Source organism: Bos taurus, chromosome 11 (assembly GCF_002263795.3).
Source record: "Bos taurus isolate L1 Dominette 01449 registration number 42190680 breed Hereford chromosome 11, ARS-UCD2.0, whole genome shotgun sequence".
NCBI lineage: Eukaryota > Metazoa > Chordata > Mammalia > Artiodactyla > Bovidae > Bos > Bos taurus.
The window spans coordinates 71,963,588-71,981,054 of NC_037338.1; the positions used below are offsets into that span (position 1 = coordinate 71,963,588).

The following is a 17,467-nucleotide window of genomic DNA, read 5'->3' on the forward strand; positions in this document are numbered from 1 at the left end:
CACATGGTCAGGAACCATGCTCCTACCAGAGAGTGGAGGTTTCTCTAGAGAAATTGAATCAGAGCATCCCCAAATTCCAGGATTCCAGCAAGAAAAAAGGGCAGATGTCTGATTAAGTGTCAGTTCATATGATAATAGTAGGGCCCTCCACCAGACTCCTTCCCAGAAAGGAACTTTCAGGCATATGTCCCCTGGATAGAAGATTCACTGGAAAAAAATTTACCTGCCTCCGAGAGAAATCCTCCAAGTATTGGCTTTTCAGGGTTCCCCAATGAAATGGCCTGAGGATGAAGCCCACCAGTCAAATCCTTGCCCACACACACAGCTGTCAATCACACTGATCCTCACTGTTACACAGGACTAGACAGCCTGAAATCACCCGAAATCTACAGAAAGTATCCCCCATGAAAGAGAGAGACTAAAGCAAACAAACATTAAAATAAAAAAGGAACTCAGAAGAAATAGAGATAATTTAAGAAAATGATTTTTTGAATTTTAAAATTTTATGTATATATTTAATAGCCTCAGAGAGCTAAAAGAAGATGCACATCCATGAAAAAGAATGGTTGACTTGTTCAGCTGTGGCCGACTCTTTTGCGACCCCATGAACTGTAGCCTGCCAGGCTCCTCTGTCCATGGGATTTTCCTGGCAAAAATATTGGAATCGGTTGCCATTTCCTCCTCCAGGGGATCTTCCCCACCAAGGGATTGAACCCAAGTCTCCAGGTCTCCTGCACTGCAGACAGATCCTTTACCACTGAGCCACTGGGGAAGCCATGTTGTAAAAAAAGGAATAATCAGAGAATGAGCAAGAGCAATTAGGAATTTTAAATAGATAGCTAAAATTAAAAATTAAACAAAAGAGTAGGAAAATAAACTTGAAGATATCTCCTAGAAAGTAGAAGAGAAAGACAGATGAAAATTAGGAGAGAAAGAATATTAGAGGATTATTCAAGTTCTGACATCTGTATGCAGTTTCAGGAAAAGGAAAGCAAAGGATAGTAAATTATTTTAAAAATAATAACAATGTAAGAAAATTTCCCGTTAGTGAAAGAGAGAAATATCCAAACTGAAAATACCCACTGCATGTCCAGTAGAATGGAGGGAAAATACCAAGGAATAACTTGAATTTCAGAATGCCCAGATAAAAGAAATAACATCATAGCATCTAGAGAGAAAAATCACATCGTATGTGAAGGAGTAAAAAGCTGGGGCATCAGACATCTCAACAGTGGTACAAGATACTAGAGGATAGTAGTGTTGGGAACCCAAAGTTCTGAGAGAAAACTATTTTAATCTTAGAGTTCTATACTTACCCAAATAAAGGCTATGTGTTAAGTGTGGAATAAGGATATTTTCAGATATGTAAGAACTAAAAAATTTTACCTCCCACATACCTTTTCTTAGGAAGATAGTGAAGGGTGTGATTTAGTGAAATGCAAGATTAAGCCAAGAAGGAGGAACAAAGAAATACCAGAAAACAGAAGAACAATTCAAAGGAGAAGACTGATAAAAGGAAGTCCTAAGATGACATCTGAGGCCCAGGTATAGAGAAAAACCCATTCAAACTGAATCAGGAAAACAGAGAATTTGAGGGGTGGGGCAGTGGAGAGAGAATAGTGATAGATTATTTCATATATTTATTTATTTGGGGGGAAAAACATTGTTAGATATTTAACAGATACATAAAGAACATTTTTTCATACTGTTCATGGGGTTCTCAAGGCAAGAATACTGAAGTGGTTTGCCATTCCCTTCTCCACTGGACAGTTTGAAAAGGCAAAAAGATAGGACACTGAAAGATGAACTCCCCAGGTCGGTAGGTGCCCAATATGCTACTGGAGATCAGTGGAGAAATAACTCCAGAAAGAATGAAGAGATGGAGCCAAAGCAAAAACAACACCCAGTTGTGGGTGTGACGGGTGATGGAAGTCCGATGCTGTAAAGAGCAATATTACATAGGAACCTGGAATGTTAGGTACATGAATCAAGGCAAATTTGAAGTGGTCAAACAGGAGATGGTAAGAGTGAACATCGACATTTTAGGAATCAGTGAATTAAAATGGACTGGAATGGGTGAATTTAACTCAGATGACCATTATATCTACTACTGTGGGCAAGACTCCCTTAGAAGAAATGGAGTAGTCATCATGGTCAACAAAAGAGTCTGAAATGCAGTACTTGGATGCAATCTCAAAAATGACAGAATGATCTCAGTTCGTTTCCTAGGCAAACCATTCAATATCATAGTAATCCAAGTCTATGCCCTGACCAGGAATGCGGAAGAAGCTGAAGTTGAATGGTTCTATGAAGACCTACAAGATCTTCTAGAACTAACACCCAAAAAAGATGTCCTTTTCATTATAGGGGACTGGAATGCAAAAGTAGGAAGTCAAGAAATACTTGGAGTAACAGGCACATTTGGCCTTGGAGTACAGAATGAAGCAGGGCAAAGGCTAATAGAGTTTTGTCAAGAGAACACATTGGTCATAGCAAACACCCTCTTCCAACAACACAAGAGAAGACTCCACACATGGACATCACCTCAATACTGAATCAGATTGATTATATTCTTTCCAGCCAAAGATGGAGAACCCCTATACAGTCAGCAAAAACAAGACAGGGAGCTGACTGTGGCTCAGATCATGAACTCCTTATTGCCAAATTCAGACTTGAAGAAAGAAGAAGAAAGTAGGGAAGAATTGAAGAAAGTAGGGATAACCACTAGACCATTCAAGTATGACCTAAATCAAATCCCTTATGATTATACAGTGGAAGTGACAAACAGATTCAAGGGATTAGATCTGATAGACAGAGTGCCTGAAGAACTACGGATTGAGGTTTGTAACATTGTACAGGAGGCAGGGATCAAGACCATCCCAAGAAAAAGAAATGCAAAATGGTTGTCTGAGGAGGTCTTACAAACAGCTGTGAAAAGAAGAGAAGCGAAAGGCAAAGGAGAAAAGGAAAGATATACCCATTTGAATGCAGAGTTCCAAAGAATAGCAAGGAGAGATAAGAAAGCCTTCCTTAGCAGTCAATGCAAAGATATAGAGAAAAACAATAGAATAGGAAAGACTAGAGATCCCCTCAAGAAAATGAGAAACACCAAGGGAACATTTCATGCAAAGATGAGCACAATAAAGGACAGAAATGGTATGGACCTAACAGAAGCAGAAGATATTAAGAAGAGGTGGCAAGAATACACAGAAGAACTACACAAAAAAGATCTTCATGACCCAGATAATCACAATGGTGTGATCACTTACCTAGAGCCAGACATCCTGGAATGAGAAGTCAAGTGGGGCTTAGGAAGCATCACTACAAACAAACTTAGTGGAGGTGATGAAATTTCAGTTGAGCTATTTCAAATCCTAAAAGATGATGCTGTGAAAGTACTGCACTCAATATGCCAGCAAATTTGGAAAACTCAGCAGTGGCCACAGGACTGGAAAAGGTCAGTTTTCATTCCAATCCCAAAGAAAGGCAATGCCAAAGAATGCTCAAACTACCACACAATTGCACTCATCTCACATGCTAGCAAAGTAATGCTCAAAATTCTCCAAGCCAGCCTTCAACAGTATGTGAACTGTAAACTTCCACATGTTCAAGCTGGATTTAGTAAAGGCAGAGGAACCAGAGATCAAATTGCCAACATCTGTTGGATCATAGAAAAAGCAAGAGAGTTCCAGAAAAACATCTACTTCTGCTTTATTGACTATGCCAAAGCCTTTGACTGTGTGGATCACAACAAACTGTGGAAAATTCTTCAAGAGATGGGAATACCAGACCACCTGACCTGCCTCCTGAGAAATCTGTATGCAGGTCAGGAAGCAACAGTTAGAACTGGACATGGAAAAGACTGGTTCCAAATTGGGAAAGGAGTACATCAAGGCTGTATATTGTCACCCTGCTTATTTAACTTACATGCAGAGTACATCATGAGAAATGCTGGGCTGGATGAAGCACAAGCTGGAATCAAGACTGCTGGGAGAAATATCAATAACCTCAGATATGCAGATGACACCACCTTTATGGCAGAAAGGGAAGAATTAAAGAACTTCTTGATGAAAGTGAAAGAGGAGAGTGAAAAAGTTGGCTTAAAAACTTCAGAAAACTGAGATCATAGCATCTGGTCCCATCACTTCATGGCAAATAGATGGGGAAACAATGGAAACAATGACAGACTTTATTTTCTTCGGCTCCAAAATCACTACAGATGGTGACTGCAGCCATGAAATTAAAAGACACTTGCTCCTTGGAAGAAAAGTTATGACCAACCTAGATAGCATATTAAAAAGCAGAGACATTATTTTGCCACCAAAGGTCCATCTAGTCAAAGCTATGGTTTTTCCAGTAGTCATGTATGGATGTGAGAGTTGGACTATAAAGAAAGCTGAGCGCAGAGGAATTGATGCTTTTGAACTGTGGTGTTGGAGAAGACTCTTGAGAGTTCCTTGGACTGCAAGGGGATCCAACCAGTCCATCCTAAAGGAAATCAGTCCTGAATATTCATTGGAAGGACTGATGCTGAAGCTGAAACTCCAATACTTTGGCCACCTAATGTGAAGAATTGACTCATTTGAAAAGACCCTGATGCTGGAAAAGATTGAAGGCAGGAGGAGAAGGGGATGACAGAGGATGAGATGGTTGGATGGCCTCACCGACTCAATGGACATGAGTTTGAGCAAGCTCCAGGAGTTGGTGATGGACAGGGAGGCCTGGCGTGCTGCAATGTTTGGGGTCACAAATAGTTGGACATGACTGAGTGACTGAACTGAACTGAAATGAAAGAACATTTTGAACATAAGCAATAGCTATTATAAAGAAACTAAGCAAAATAAAAACTGTGACAAGTGTTAACTGCAAGAAAATCACAAAGTCAGAGGGGATATAATTATATAATACTATTTTTCAGCAGTAAATTATATTTACAAAATCATAAGATAAGCATTTGCAACAGGGGGGAAGGAGGCTCTGCTGCGTCCCAGGATGTGAGTCAAGTCCCAGTGTTGTATGGTTGTACAGTTTCACATTTGACTACTAATTTTTAAAATCATGTCTACACCTATATGGGAACATGAGAAAGGGGAAATATAAGAGAACTAACGCCTCAATTACCATGGAGAAAATCAACAGATACTATCTGTCAAGTCCATGCATATAAGGCAAAGCAAAGTCAAGACCTAACTGATTTAACTAGTAAAGATGTAATTAGCCACCTTGAGACTTAGACAATGTTTTACTCACATAGACAGCAAAGGAAGAAGCCAAAGGTGCCAGTTCCCTGTGCTCCTGGTCCCATACACCAGTCAAACAAACTGAAACAGAGGGGGTTGGATGACTGAAACATGAATTGTGGGGTGTGCATTAACTGTGGGGCCAATTCTAGACTGTGGCTAAGCAGTTTTACACCATCTGTAGCTCTATTCTGAGGTGTGACACTTGAGTGATTTAGAAAACAGAAGTAAGGACTGTTTTCTAGATCATAACCAGAAACATCAAAGAGATAAAAAGATGGGATAAGAAAGAAGTGACAAGAGTCTGATAGTAAGAATTCTGGAAGAAAGTGAAAAGGATGACAAAAAGTAATTTTTTTCAAAGAATATGTGAGAATTTTCCAGAAATGAGATAACAAATGAGATATCAAAAACATTATCAAGAGAATATCAAGAATAAATTTTAAAGTTTTGAAGTCAAGACAGAAAAAGAACTGATTACCTAAAGCCTGGGGGTGTGGAGGCAAGAATACTGGAGTGGGTAGCCATTCCCTTTTCCAGGGGATCTTCCCAACCCAGGGATCAATCCAGGGATCAAACTTGCAGACAGATTCTTTACCATCTGAGCAACGAGGCAAGCTCATTATGAGATGGCCCCTAGTAAATACTTTCAGTTGGATTTAAAAAGGGAGTATGCACAGCCTTCCACAGGAGCAGATCTGTAACAAAGTCACGAAAGAGAGGCAAGTCTCCAAAAGAATTATGGGTACAACATTGGAGACACAGAGTTGACTGAAATCAAACAGTTCTTTAAAAAAAAAAAAAAAGGCAAAGTTTTTGAGAAAATTGCATCACCAAAAGAACTACCAACCTGTACAAAAAGAAACTGTGACAGTTTAGGATATAAAATGTCCTTTGAGTCCACACCAGAGAGTGAGTGCCTCTCTAAATTTTGTTAATGAGATTTAAAGAATTGTTAGCACAGAAAAGCTGACTAATACCTCATGGAAATGTTCTAACGTAAGCAAAATAAAGAAAATAATATAATGATGCTCCCTATACCCATTATAGAAGCTTCAATAAGCAGCAGCATGTAAGGAACGTTATTTCAGCTCTATCCCCACTCACTCCTCCGTCTTTGTCTTAGATTATTTTGAAGCAAGTCCAAGATTCCTTATTATTTACGCTGTGAACATTTCAGTACACGTCCAGAACAGCTAAGGACTCTCTTTAAAAATAACCACAGTGTCGTTATCACACATTTTTTTTTTTGCCTTGAACCTATTCTTTTTAAAAATGGTGGTTAAAAAAATATATAACATAAAATTTACTGAGTCATTCTTAAGCATACATTTCAGTAGCGTCAAGTATTTTCACCTTATTATAAACAGATTTCCAGAACTTTTTCATCTCACAAAACTGAAATTCTATACCCATGAAGCAACAGCTAATCCCTGGTAACCACCAGTCTACTTACTGTCTCTATGAATTTGACTATTTTAATTACTTCATATAAGTGGAATCATACAGTGTATGTCCATTTGTGACTGGCTTACTTCACTTAGCTTAATGTTGTCAAGGTTTACCCATGCTGTGGCACTGTATATTCCACCTGTGTATATACCGCCTTTGTTTATTCATTCATCCGTCAGTGGATATTAGGGTTGCTTCCACTTCTTGGCTATTGTATCACACTGAAAATGTTTTTATCAAGTTTGTTTTTATCAAATTGTATTTGTTCTATATATCTTTTAAGTCTCTTTTAATTTGTAAGGTTCTTCCTTTTTTATTCTTCATATATACTTACATTATGTATATTAAATATTATATTTAGTATATGTTAAATATATTTAAAATTCTATTTCTCTATTATATCTATTGAATTGTATCTTTTTTTGAGAATTTCTGGATTTTGGTCTGGATTTTTATGATTGCCTCTTTGTGTATTCTTTACATCTTTTTCTGGACCCTGTATTTCCTGTGAACCAGTAACAAGATATAGAATTTTTATCTGATTCAGGTTCAGCTTTTGACCAGAATACTTAATAGACATTGTTGTAGACTTTCATCAGGAGGCATATTATATCTGAATGCCTCTCTCTGTGACTTTATTGGCCATAGATATACCATGATTGATTCAATGACTCTCTTACTGACAGACAAAACAGAATAGAATTCAAGGTAAAAAGCATTATAAGGATAAAAGTGGGACATTTCATACTGATAAAAGGAACAATTTACCAAGAAGATGTGATAACTGGGAATCTGAGTGTTTTCAACATCACAGTCTTAAAATATATAAAGCAAAATCCAAAAGAGTCACAGAGAGAATTTTACAAGTCCATAAAGATAGTTTCTCGATTTGTATCATAAAATATGGTTAGCAATATCTCACCCAGGGTCTCAGAATGCTTTTAAGATGCAGCCGTTGCAGACTGACTTCCTACTTCTAGTCTTATCCATCCAATCCATTCTCCACACTGCAGCCAGACTGCTTTCTCCAGAGCACACACTGGACCATGCTTAGAATCCCGCAGTGACTCCACAGGTGCTAACAGGACTTTGCTGCTCTGGCTCCACGTGTGTCCTCAGCCACCTTTCGCACCACTCCTGCTTTCCCTGTCTTCCCACCAGTCATGCTGCACAGGTGTGCAGCTCCTCAGCATGAACCACGGTTTCTCCCACCCTGGACTTCATGCTATTTCCTCTACCTGGACACTGCTCATCTGTCCTCTTCTTCTTCTCCCCGCTCTTTTTTCTTCTTCTTCAGGATAACTCCTTCTAATCACTTTGGGCTCAGCTCAGGCATGACCTTGTCCAGTGGTCTTTCTTGGCTCCTCCAGATGGGGTGTTCCCTTACCCCCACTGTTCCCTAACACAGAATGTATCAGCCTGCTAGCCTCAGGCCTTTTCTTTCTCTACTCTAGAGTGGAAGTTAATCCTGAAAGGCCAGGATTGTGGAGGTTTTTGGTTACTGTGTTCTCAATCCTTAGCACATGCCTGATATACAGAGAAGCTCAATAACTGTTTATTAAATAAATGAATAGTGGGCACAGGGAGGGATTATATTACCGGGGAAGAACAGAAGTCTTAAGATGGTCAAGAAACAATTCAGAATCAGATGGAGGAAAACTTCTTAAAGTCTGGCCTCTTAACCAGAGCTCTGGCCCTAAGGTCTCAGGGAACCATAAAGAGTTGCCTAAAACAGAGCTGCCCATGTCTCTCACATGCGAAGGAAAAAAAAAAAAAAGATGATTTTTGGAAGTCTTATAAGCAAAGCAGTGCAAATGGGAGCTTCTTGGAGTTCTTCATCTAGGACAGTCAGTGAGCTGGGTGGTCAAAAGCATGTAGGATGGTGGGAGGTAAGTGTGTTCCTAACATTAGCCCTGTCCTCCCCAGGTTTCTTCCCCCCAAAATCCACGCTCAGTATGTGCTCAGGTGACCCTGGAAAGGAGCCTGCCTTCCCCACCCCTCTCCACTATGCCCTGCAGGGTGAAAGCGGGTTTTCTGGATCGGAAAACTCCATCCTGGGATGGGGGAGGATACTGGGGGGAGGGGACAATGCAGAAGGGCAGGGGGATAACAGATGAGGCTAAATTAATTTTGGAAACCATTAAATCTTTGAAACGAGAGCGTGTTTTCAGCAGGGACAGTGAATCACTGTGATTTGCAGAAACAGGCACAAAGCAATTAGCCATCTGGATGCTGTGGCTTCCAGTCCCCCCAGCGGAAACTTCAAGTGAGCGGAAGGCTGGTCATTACCCAGTCCAGACCCAGCTCTCCAGTCCCCACAGATAAGTCTGTGCCTCCAGCCAGCTCGGAGCCCAGAGGCCTAGGACAAAGGGCAACTTGGCAAAAGTCACAGAAAAAATGGGCAGGAAATGCAATACCAGCCACAGGGAGCCAGCACTACTTCCTTCTTCCTGTGAGCTCCCCTCAAAATCCATCCTGACAGAGTGAGTTAGTTCATCCACTCAATACGCATTTGTTAGTCACCTACTATCTCCCAGGCTTTGTGTTAGCACATAGATTACATCAAGACACACACATGAGTTCCGTGGGTGGCACAGTTTCAAGGGGATCCATGGTAGTCCGTGTGAACAATACTCCCGGAAGTTACAGAGCAGAGGAGCCTTGCTGGGAGACAGTAGCATCTTGTTTTAATTAAACAAAACAAAAAACCACCCATTATAAAGAAACTGTTATCTTTTTTAGTCAATGAGGAAATAAAAGCTGAAAGAGAAGGCATAAACTTGCTCAAGGTAAGTTGCATGATTAAGAATGGAACTCAGAATCCCGTGCCTGTTCCTAGATGAGCCTTATTTGCCAATTGCTACTCTATCTGACTCATCAAGTTGTGAGAACCAAATACTATACGTGGATGTGAATGGATTTATAGAGTGCCATACACAGTGGAGCTATTTTTATAAGGCAGTTACCCTTCCTCCTCTGACGCCCTGCCATCCTCAGGCACTGCTCCTCCATTCATTCCCAAAAACTGCCAGGAACACTGGACAAACCCTTCCAGGAAAAGGGTCAGCAAGCCTCTCCAGAAGGAAGGAACACGTACAACCGACCAGGAAGAGGGCTTCTGCTCAGGGAAGCTTGACTGGTCTGAACTGTGCCGTGATTCGCAACCAGCAATGGTTCTGGCCTGCACCATGTGTGGTAAAAAGGCCAATGGAGCAAGATCCTGCCATAGGAGACAGCTTCCAGCAAAGGGAGAGAAGCCAGGAAGGGAGACACCACCCAGACTGACCAGAGGTGCCCGGGTCCTCTTGCCTGTCTGAGAGGAGGTGGGACCAATGACCAGCCACTTCCTGCTCCATGTGTGGGTAAAGAGTTGCCTCTCCAGTGCCTCAGCTAAGCGCTACTTCACCCAGCTCAGGACTCTGCTGAGGCCTCGGAGGCCCCAGACCTGGACAGTCAGAGGGTTTTCATTTTCTGTTTGCATCTGCAGTCCTCCCAGCTGCTGCTGGGAGTACCAGCCTTCTGACCAGGGAAAAGTTGAGGGGCATGCAGAGAGCCCAGATCTGGAGGAGATTACCTGGATGAGAAGCCCAGTTCTGCCTTTCCCTGGCCAGGACCTTGGGCGAGGCTACTGACCTCTCCCCTCGCTTTCTTCACGTTTAAAATGGGGTTAATGCTTCTGGCCTCAGCAGGATGGCGGTGAGGCCTGAATGAGATCACAGGTGCCCTTGGGGAACAGGCAGGTAATGGAACTAGTGAAGAGAGTTTCCGCAATAAAGTTTTCTGATTTACAATGGCTGCCAACGTGAAAGGTAGGCTCAGGGTTGCCAAATCTTTCTAATTGTCAAGAAAAATCAGAAGTCTGGATTTTTATGTGAACTTGTTCAATTGTCAACAGCTAGTGAGGGTAGAACACAGCATACCTGCTGGTGATCAGTGCATGAACTCAGGTGATGTCCATTTGCCTGCTGGCCTCTGGGCTCACTCTGTATTTCCTTCCTCCTCTCCCTGCTCCGCTTCTGGTTGGCTCCCTAAGGCACCGCCCTCCCCAGGTGGTTACAGTTACCACACTGTAAACCGAGCTGGGGTTGGCTCAGCCCTGGCTGTGGCCTGAACCCAAGGCCCTGGAGCTGAGCGGACCCGTGTTCTCAACAGCAGCAGGCCCAGTCCCAGACAGCCACCTGGAGGGCCCACCAAGCTTCTTCCCCAGGAGGGTGAGGTCAGGGTGAGGAACATGGATCTTCAGCCACAAAATGAAGGAAGGAATGAACGAACAAGCCACTACTGCCTAAGGCAGAACTTTTCTGGGCAGCTGAGGGGCAGGATCAAAGACTCTGCAGCCCTCAGTCCTGTTGATGGAGCTCCTGCAAAGGTAGGCGGGGCCTTGCGCTGGGAGTCCTTGAGGAACACACAGGCTCAGGGCCAAGTGAAGCCAGCCGCCTTCCAGCCCCCCATCTCCACTTTCAGCCTCTGATTAGAATCAGGCTGCAGCCTCCTCCCTGAGAGCCTTCCAGAGAACCGGGCTGGGACCTCCGGAAGCTGGAGTGCAGGGCGTGGGGGAGGGAGGGGTGAAGGGGGTGGGTTCTTGCATCAAAGTCCTTCCCAGAAAGGGGCAGCTCCTTCCTAGCACTGGGCCTGCTGGTCTCCCCCCACCCGCCCTTTCCCGGACATCCCGACGTCTCTCTCTGCTGCCTTTCCCAGGCGGGGCCGGGCTGGTGGAGCCCTCAGTGAAGCCACAACGGGAAGCACTTGGCCTCGAGACACACCCTCGTGTTCTCTCTTGGCTGTTCCTGGGAAAGGGTGACGGACAAGCCCCCACAGAGCCTCTGTCGTTCTCGGGGCACTTACCAGTAAATCCGCCAAGTGGGGAAGCTGGCAGCCCAGGTTCCTCCTCTGGCTTCCCCTGAGCCCCTCACCGGAGGTTGTGCCTGGCCCAGGCTCCTCCCCTCTGCAGCTGCGGGACCTGACCTCGGTGCCCACCAAACGGACCATACAAGCTCAGCCAGCCAGACAGCAGATAAATCGGAACTGAGGAGCATTTCACAAAGCCACTAAAGGATAAACAAAGGCTGAGAAACTATTCCAAACTGGAAGAGAATATGACAACTAAATGCAATGCGTGCAAGGTACTTAACCTCTTTGAACTCTGATTTCTCACAATGGATCCTTGTGAGGATTAAATGAATTTACAGTCCATGTAACATGCTTAGAGCAATGTCTGACACAGAGTAAACACTAAGTATTATTATTTTTTACCTATCATCACGTCAACCCTCTCTTTTAGCAAGTGAACCTCCAGTTATTTAACTCCAATAATAATACAGGGCTTCCCAGGTGGTACAGTAGTAAAGAGGCCGCCTGCCAATGCAGGAGACTCGAGACGTGGGTTCTATCCCTGGGCTGGGAAGATCCCCTGGAGGAGGAAAGATCCGTATTCTTGCCTGTGAAATCTCATGGACAGAAGAGTCTGGTGGGTTACAGTCCATGGGGTCACAAAGAGTTGGGCATGATTTACAGACTAAACAACAACAAATATAGAGCAAGGTGGGATGCCCAGGGCTCTAGGGATCACAGAAGCAGGCTGACTGCCAGAGTTGGAGCCATGAGCCCCTTCCAGCCAAGCCCTGGGAGTGGGAAGAAGTCAAATAAAGGCGCCTCCTTACTTCCGGGAGTCCTCACTCATGTCTGATTCCCTTCTATCAGGAAGTCATCCCCCAGGGGCCTGGGGCTGTGCCCACACAGCTGTCTCCTCCTTTGCAGGGAAAGCTGTGATGGGAACACTTTTCTCTAGGGAGGAAATGGGCAGGGACTGACATTTGTGTCCCACCAGTATGCAAATCATCTTGTGAGACAAGTGATTTTGCAGGAAAACACATCCTGTTCCCTCTATCACATTTCCTTTGACGTCTGGGGGAACCTGTTGGGGTGGTCAGGGTCAGAGAGACTGTTCTGGGAGCTCCTGATCACCAGCCCGTATACCCCAGGAGCCAGAGGGCTGGTGAAAGCCAGAGCCTGTAGGCTGGACACCCTGGTCTTGGCAGCTGAAAAGGGAACTGGCCTACATCCCCTCTCTAGCCTGGTTCCTCCAGCCAACAGGGAAGAGAGAGGAGCCCAGTGGAGCAGTGTCTGCGGAGCCAGTCACCTGGCTTCCAGGGCTGACTCAGCCCATAATCCACTATGGACAAGTCATTTCTGTCTCTAGGTCTTAGTTTCCTGATCTATAAAATGAGACAGTTAGATCAGTTGTTTGCAACTTGGGGAACATAGATCCTTAAATGATAAATGGGCCTCAGGAGGTTGGTGCTGCCCACAGTTGCATGCACATGTCTATGCATGTGCATATTTTTCTGGGGAAGTGTGCAAAGCTGTCATCGGTTAATGGTGAGGGGAGAAGTCTGATAATCAGACAAAAGGTTTGGTGATCTCTGTGGTCCCTTGAGCTGACTGCTAGGTAAATGGAAGCTTCTTGAGGACAAGGATGTGACTTATAACAACAGCATAACATGGCATCTGACACCCAGGAGATGCTCTTTAAATATTTCCAATGAATGAATGAAATGCTGGGTAAAGATGACAGCAAAGGAGGGAGGTGTTCACCAGGGTGTAATCCCAGCTGTGTGAGTTGAGGTGGCCAGCGATGACGAGGCTGGGGAGGGGACAAGGTGGTGGGAAACGAAAGAAATGTATCTGAAAACCCACCCTAGAATGTGCACAGTCCGTGGGCTATCTGGCTTGGGTTTCTCATCTCTACCAGACATACACATCTCTAGCTCCTCTTGGTTCCTTAGGGAAAACTGAGCCAAGCTAGACTCAACCCAACGTATAGCAACTAAATCGGTTTGGTTGCCACAATTAAAATTCTCAAGTTTCTCCAACCAGAAGAATCCATAGAACCTAAAGAGTGTAGACTCCCTGCCTGATCTCTGAGGGTCACTAGAGCACCTGCAGGAGTGAGAGTAAGGCAGTGAGTGAGTGCTAAGTCACTTCAGTTGGGTCCAATTCTTTGTGACCCTGTGGACTATAGCCCACCAGGCTTCTCGGTCCATGGCATTCTCCAGGCAAGAATACTGGAGGGGGTTGCCATCATTCCCTTCTCCAGAGGGTCTTCCCAACCCAGGGATCAAATTCGGGTCAGCAAACAGGGGCAAGCCAACTCCTCATCTGGGACACCACCAGCTTTGCCATTTCAGCCTCCACCCTCGTGGCCCCACTGGGACCCCTGGCTGAACTCCTTCACCTTGTAGCATCTTTATGCTTTCTTTCTCCACTCACACCTTCTCCTTTGCCTACAACTATACACTGGTTTCTACGTTGGCCTCTCCTGGCCTTAATTAAAATGCCTTCACAAGTTTTTTTATGGCCTGGTAAAATGCTTGTGATTTGGTGTTATGTGAGGAAAAAAAGAGAGATACAAATTGTGTATCTACAGTAAAGCCTCACCCCCCTAAAATAAACTAATATTAATAGGAATATGGATGCTGTATACATTACAATGTTATATGATTTATATATTATATATTTATGTATATGTCTAATATTATAATACTTCAGTGCTGTGTCTTAAGACCATATTATTTCTCCCCTATTTCTCCATTCAGGAAGTGCGCTTAAGTGAGAGGCATGCTGGGAACTCAACAGCGTGCCTGGCAGGGAAGACTATAAACAGGAAAACCACATGGCCTGGAACACCGAGGTTCTGGGCAGGCATGCTCTGGAGCTGGCTAAAGGAAGCTCATTCTGCCATCGTGCTCTTGGGAGGCCAGTCCTGGGAAGAAAGGTTCCAGCTGGTTGCGCCCTTCCAGGGAGGACCTCAGCCCACAGGGAGTAGAGAGGTGGGGTGGGCGCAGGACCCAGCAGGATCCAGTTATCTTGCAGAGGGGGTGACAATGGCTAGAGTCAGGTCTGGGGCTCAGGATTGAGGCTTCCATGCCTGTAGACCAGGGGCAGAACGGTTGTTCTCTGGGGCAGAGGCGAGCATCCAGCAGCAAGATAGGAAGGAGGAAGGGGTCTCCAGTTGTCCTGGGGCTCACCTCATAGGCTAGATACAGCTGGGAAAGTTTTTGAGGAAGAACTGGACGTCATATCCCTCTTTCTCCTCTGCAGGCTGACTTCTAGCCTCACCTGTTTTCTGGGACCATTCTCTTTCCAAAGCCCCATAGGCATCCTTCCAACAGCACCAGTGTTAACATTGCAGGGGTAGGGGAAGGCCTTCCTAGAAGCTTTTGTACCCTTGGTTTTCTTGACCTCTAGCTGTCTGTCATTGTTCCTTTGAGACCACTCCTTCTTTTCCTTGGTACCCTTTACAAACCCTTCCCTCCCTGCTGGGGTTACCCCCCAAGATTCAATCCTTGGGACTCTGCTCTTCTTTCTTCAGGGGCCTCTCTTCGAAAACCACACCCTCATTATGGTTGTGGCTGATGCCTCCATGTTTACAATGGATAGTGAAGGAACATGGTCACGGCGTCATGGAGAGACTGTTTAGGAGATCCTCGTCACTTTGCAGAGGAGGAAAGGATCTAGATGAGTTAGGTGACTCCCCCCCACGGGTCTCCCATCCTGGGTGACCTGGGCCTTTTTGCCACCTTCTCTTCTACTGTGTCTCCATCTCCCATAGCTGAACTGTGAGGTATTACACCAGCTAAAGGAGCATTTACAAACTCTCAGTAGCCTGGAAAGAAATCACCACTTAGTCATGAGTGGGTGTGAGCAACTGGGTTGAAGACATTCCCCCTGCCCAACCCCACACCTAGTCCACATCATCGTCAAACTGTCCCAGCCTGTGTCACGACCACTCCCTGGCCTTGGGAGAAGTCCCGAGCTGGTGGTTTGTCTTCCCTTTCCTTTGTTCTTCTGCCCTTGCTGAGAGCATTGGGAGGAGCTGCCTTTGCAGCTGTCCATTTGTAGATTACTATGAAAATAACCATAGACTATGGTAGTGTTGTCTCCATTCTACAAATATCTATTATACCAAGCAATGCTTTGGCCACCTGATGCAAAGAGCCAACTCATTGGAAAAGACCCTGATGCTGGGAAAGATTGAAGGCAGAAGAAGGGAGCAACAGAGGATGAGATGGCTGGATGGCACCAATGACTCAATGGACATGAGTTTGAACAAACTCCAGGAGCTAATGAAGGACAAGGAAGCCTGGCGTACTGCAGTTCATAGGGTCGCAAACAGTCAGACACAACTAAGCAACTGAACAATAACAACTGTATTCCCAGAACTTCCATGGGTGAACTTCCAGTGAGCAGAACAAATCCTTATCCTATATTGTCATAGAAATATACCAGATGAAGCATTTCAGCCTTGGATGACACCTACATAAATCCACAACAATGCTGGCTCAAAAGCTTTCACTATAGGGACTTATCATGTTGCCTGTCTAGAACAACACCTCCCTCCTTTAGGGGAACTCCTCTTTCACCATTCCAACATGTAATTATGGAAAGAGCTGCCAATCAAATGTATTGCCCAGGTTCACAGAGGTGAGTGTGTAACCCAGTTGGGGCCAGTCATAGAACCCTAGGGGCTCCTTGGCTACAGAGCTTGGTCTAGAAATAGTCACATGACCAAAGTTAAACCAATCAGAATGCTTCCGTAGCTTTTTCATTTCAAGTTTTAAAAATTAAGTCTAAATACATAATTTGTTATCATTGAAAAAATTCAAGCCTGCTAGTCTCCTGTGACCGCCCCCCCAACCCCTAATCTTAGTCCCTCACCAGAACTTTCTCTATGCATTTGGGCACATTTAGAAATATGTTATAAACATACACACAGACATACCTTCAAACTTTTGTTTTTGTTTATACTTAAGTGACACCATATTGTATGTATCATTCTGCAAATTACTTTCTTCATTTACCAAGATATCTTAGGGGTTTATGTCAGTGTATATTTCATTCTTTTTAAGTTTCCATGTTTTCAGAGTATAAAAGATACTATAAAGATGGACCTTTAAGTTATTCCTAATTTTGTGCTACAAACAACACTTCAAATAACACCCTTGCCTATATTTCCTTATGTACACGTGTGAGAGTTACTGGTCAGGATTTTGAGAAGTGGCATCATCAGAGTAATAATATTCACATTTGTTTTTATAGTTTGCAAATTGTTTTTCTTTTTTTTCCCTTTGGCTGCATTGGTAGCTCTGCTGGTAAAGAATCTGCCTGTAATGCAGGAGACCCTGGTTTGATTCCTGGGTCAGGAAGATCCCCTGGAGAAGGGAAGGGCTACCCACTCCAGTATTCTTGCCTGAAAAATTCCATGGATAGAGAAGCCTGGCAGGCCCCCGTCCATAGGGTCACAAAGAGTCGGACTTGGACTCGACTGAGGAACTTTCACTTTCAAGGCATGTGAACTTCCCCAACCAGGAACTGAACCCACGCCCCCTGCAGTGGAAGCAGAGTCTTAACCAGTGGACCACCAGGGAAGCCCTTTAAAATCACAATAGAGGGAATTCCTTGGTGTTTCAGTGGTTCAGACTCTGCACTTTCACTGCCCCCCACCCCACAACCCAGCGTATGGGTTTGATCCCTGTAAGGAAATGGCAACCCACTCCAGTGTTCTTGCCTGAAGAATCCCAGGGACAGGGGAGCCTGGTGGGCTGCCGTCTATGGGGTCGCACAGAGTCGGACACGACTGATGCAACTTAGCAGCAGCAGCAGCAGCAGGGAACTAATATTCCGCAAGTCACACAGCAAGGCCAAAAAAAAAAAAAAAGAATAGAGTCAACTGTCCCTCTAAAGTGGCTGGGACAAGTTACACCCCCTCCAGCAGT

The 17,467-nt window shown here is 44.4% G+C and overlaps 1 long non-coding RNA gene across 2 annotated transcripts; it reads left to right on the forward strand.

The window, feature by feature from the left end:
• The first annotated feature begins 10,427 nt into the window (after positions 1 to 10,427).
• LOC101905151 (uncharacterized) lies at positions 10,428 to 17,412 on the forward strand. 2 transcript variants are annotated; one of them, XR_236437.5, is made up of 3 exons: positions 10,467 to 11,061; positions 11,391 to 11,815; positions 14,288 to 17,412. It is a non-coding gene; the product is annotated as an uncharacterized lncRNA (long non-coding RNA). The 2 variants fall into 2 exon arrangements; XR_009496320.1 differs by having other exon boundaries at positions 10,428 to 11,815.
• Positions 17,413 to 17,467: the final 55 nt, after the last annotated feature.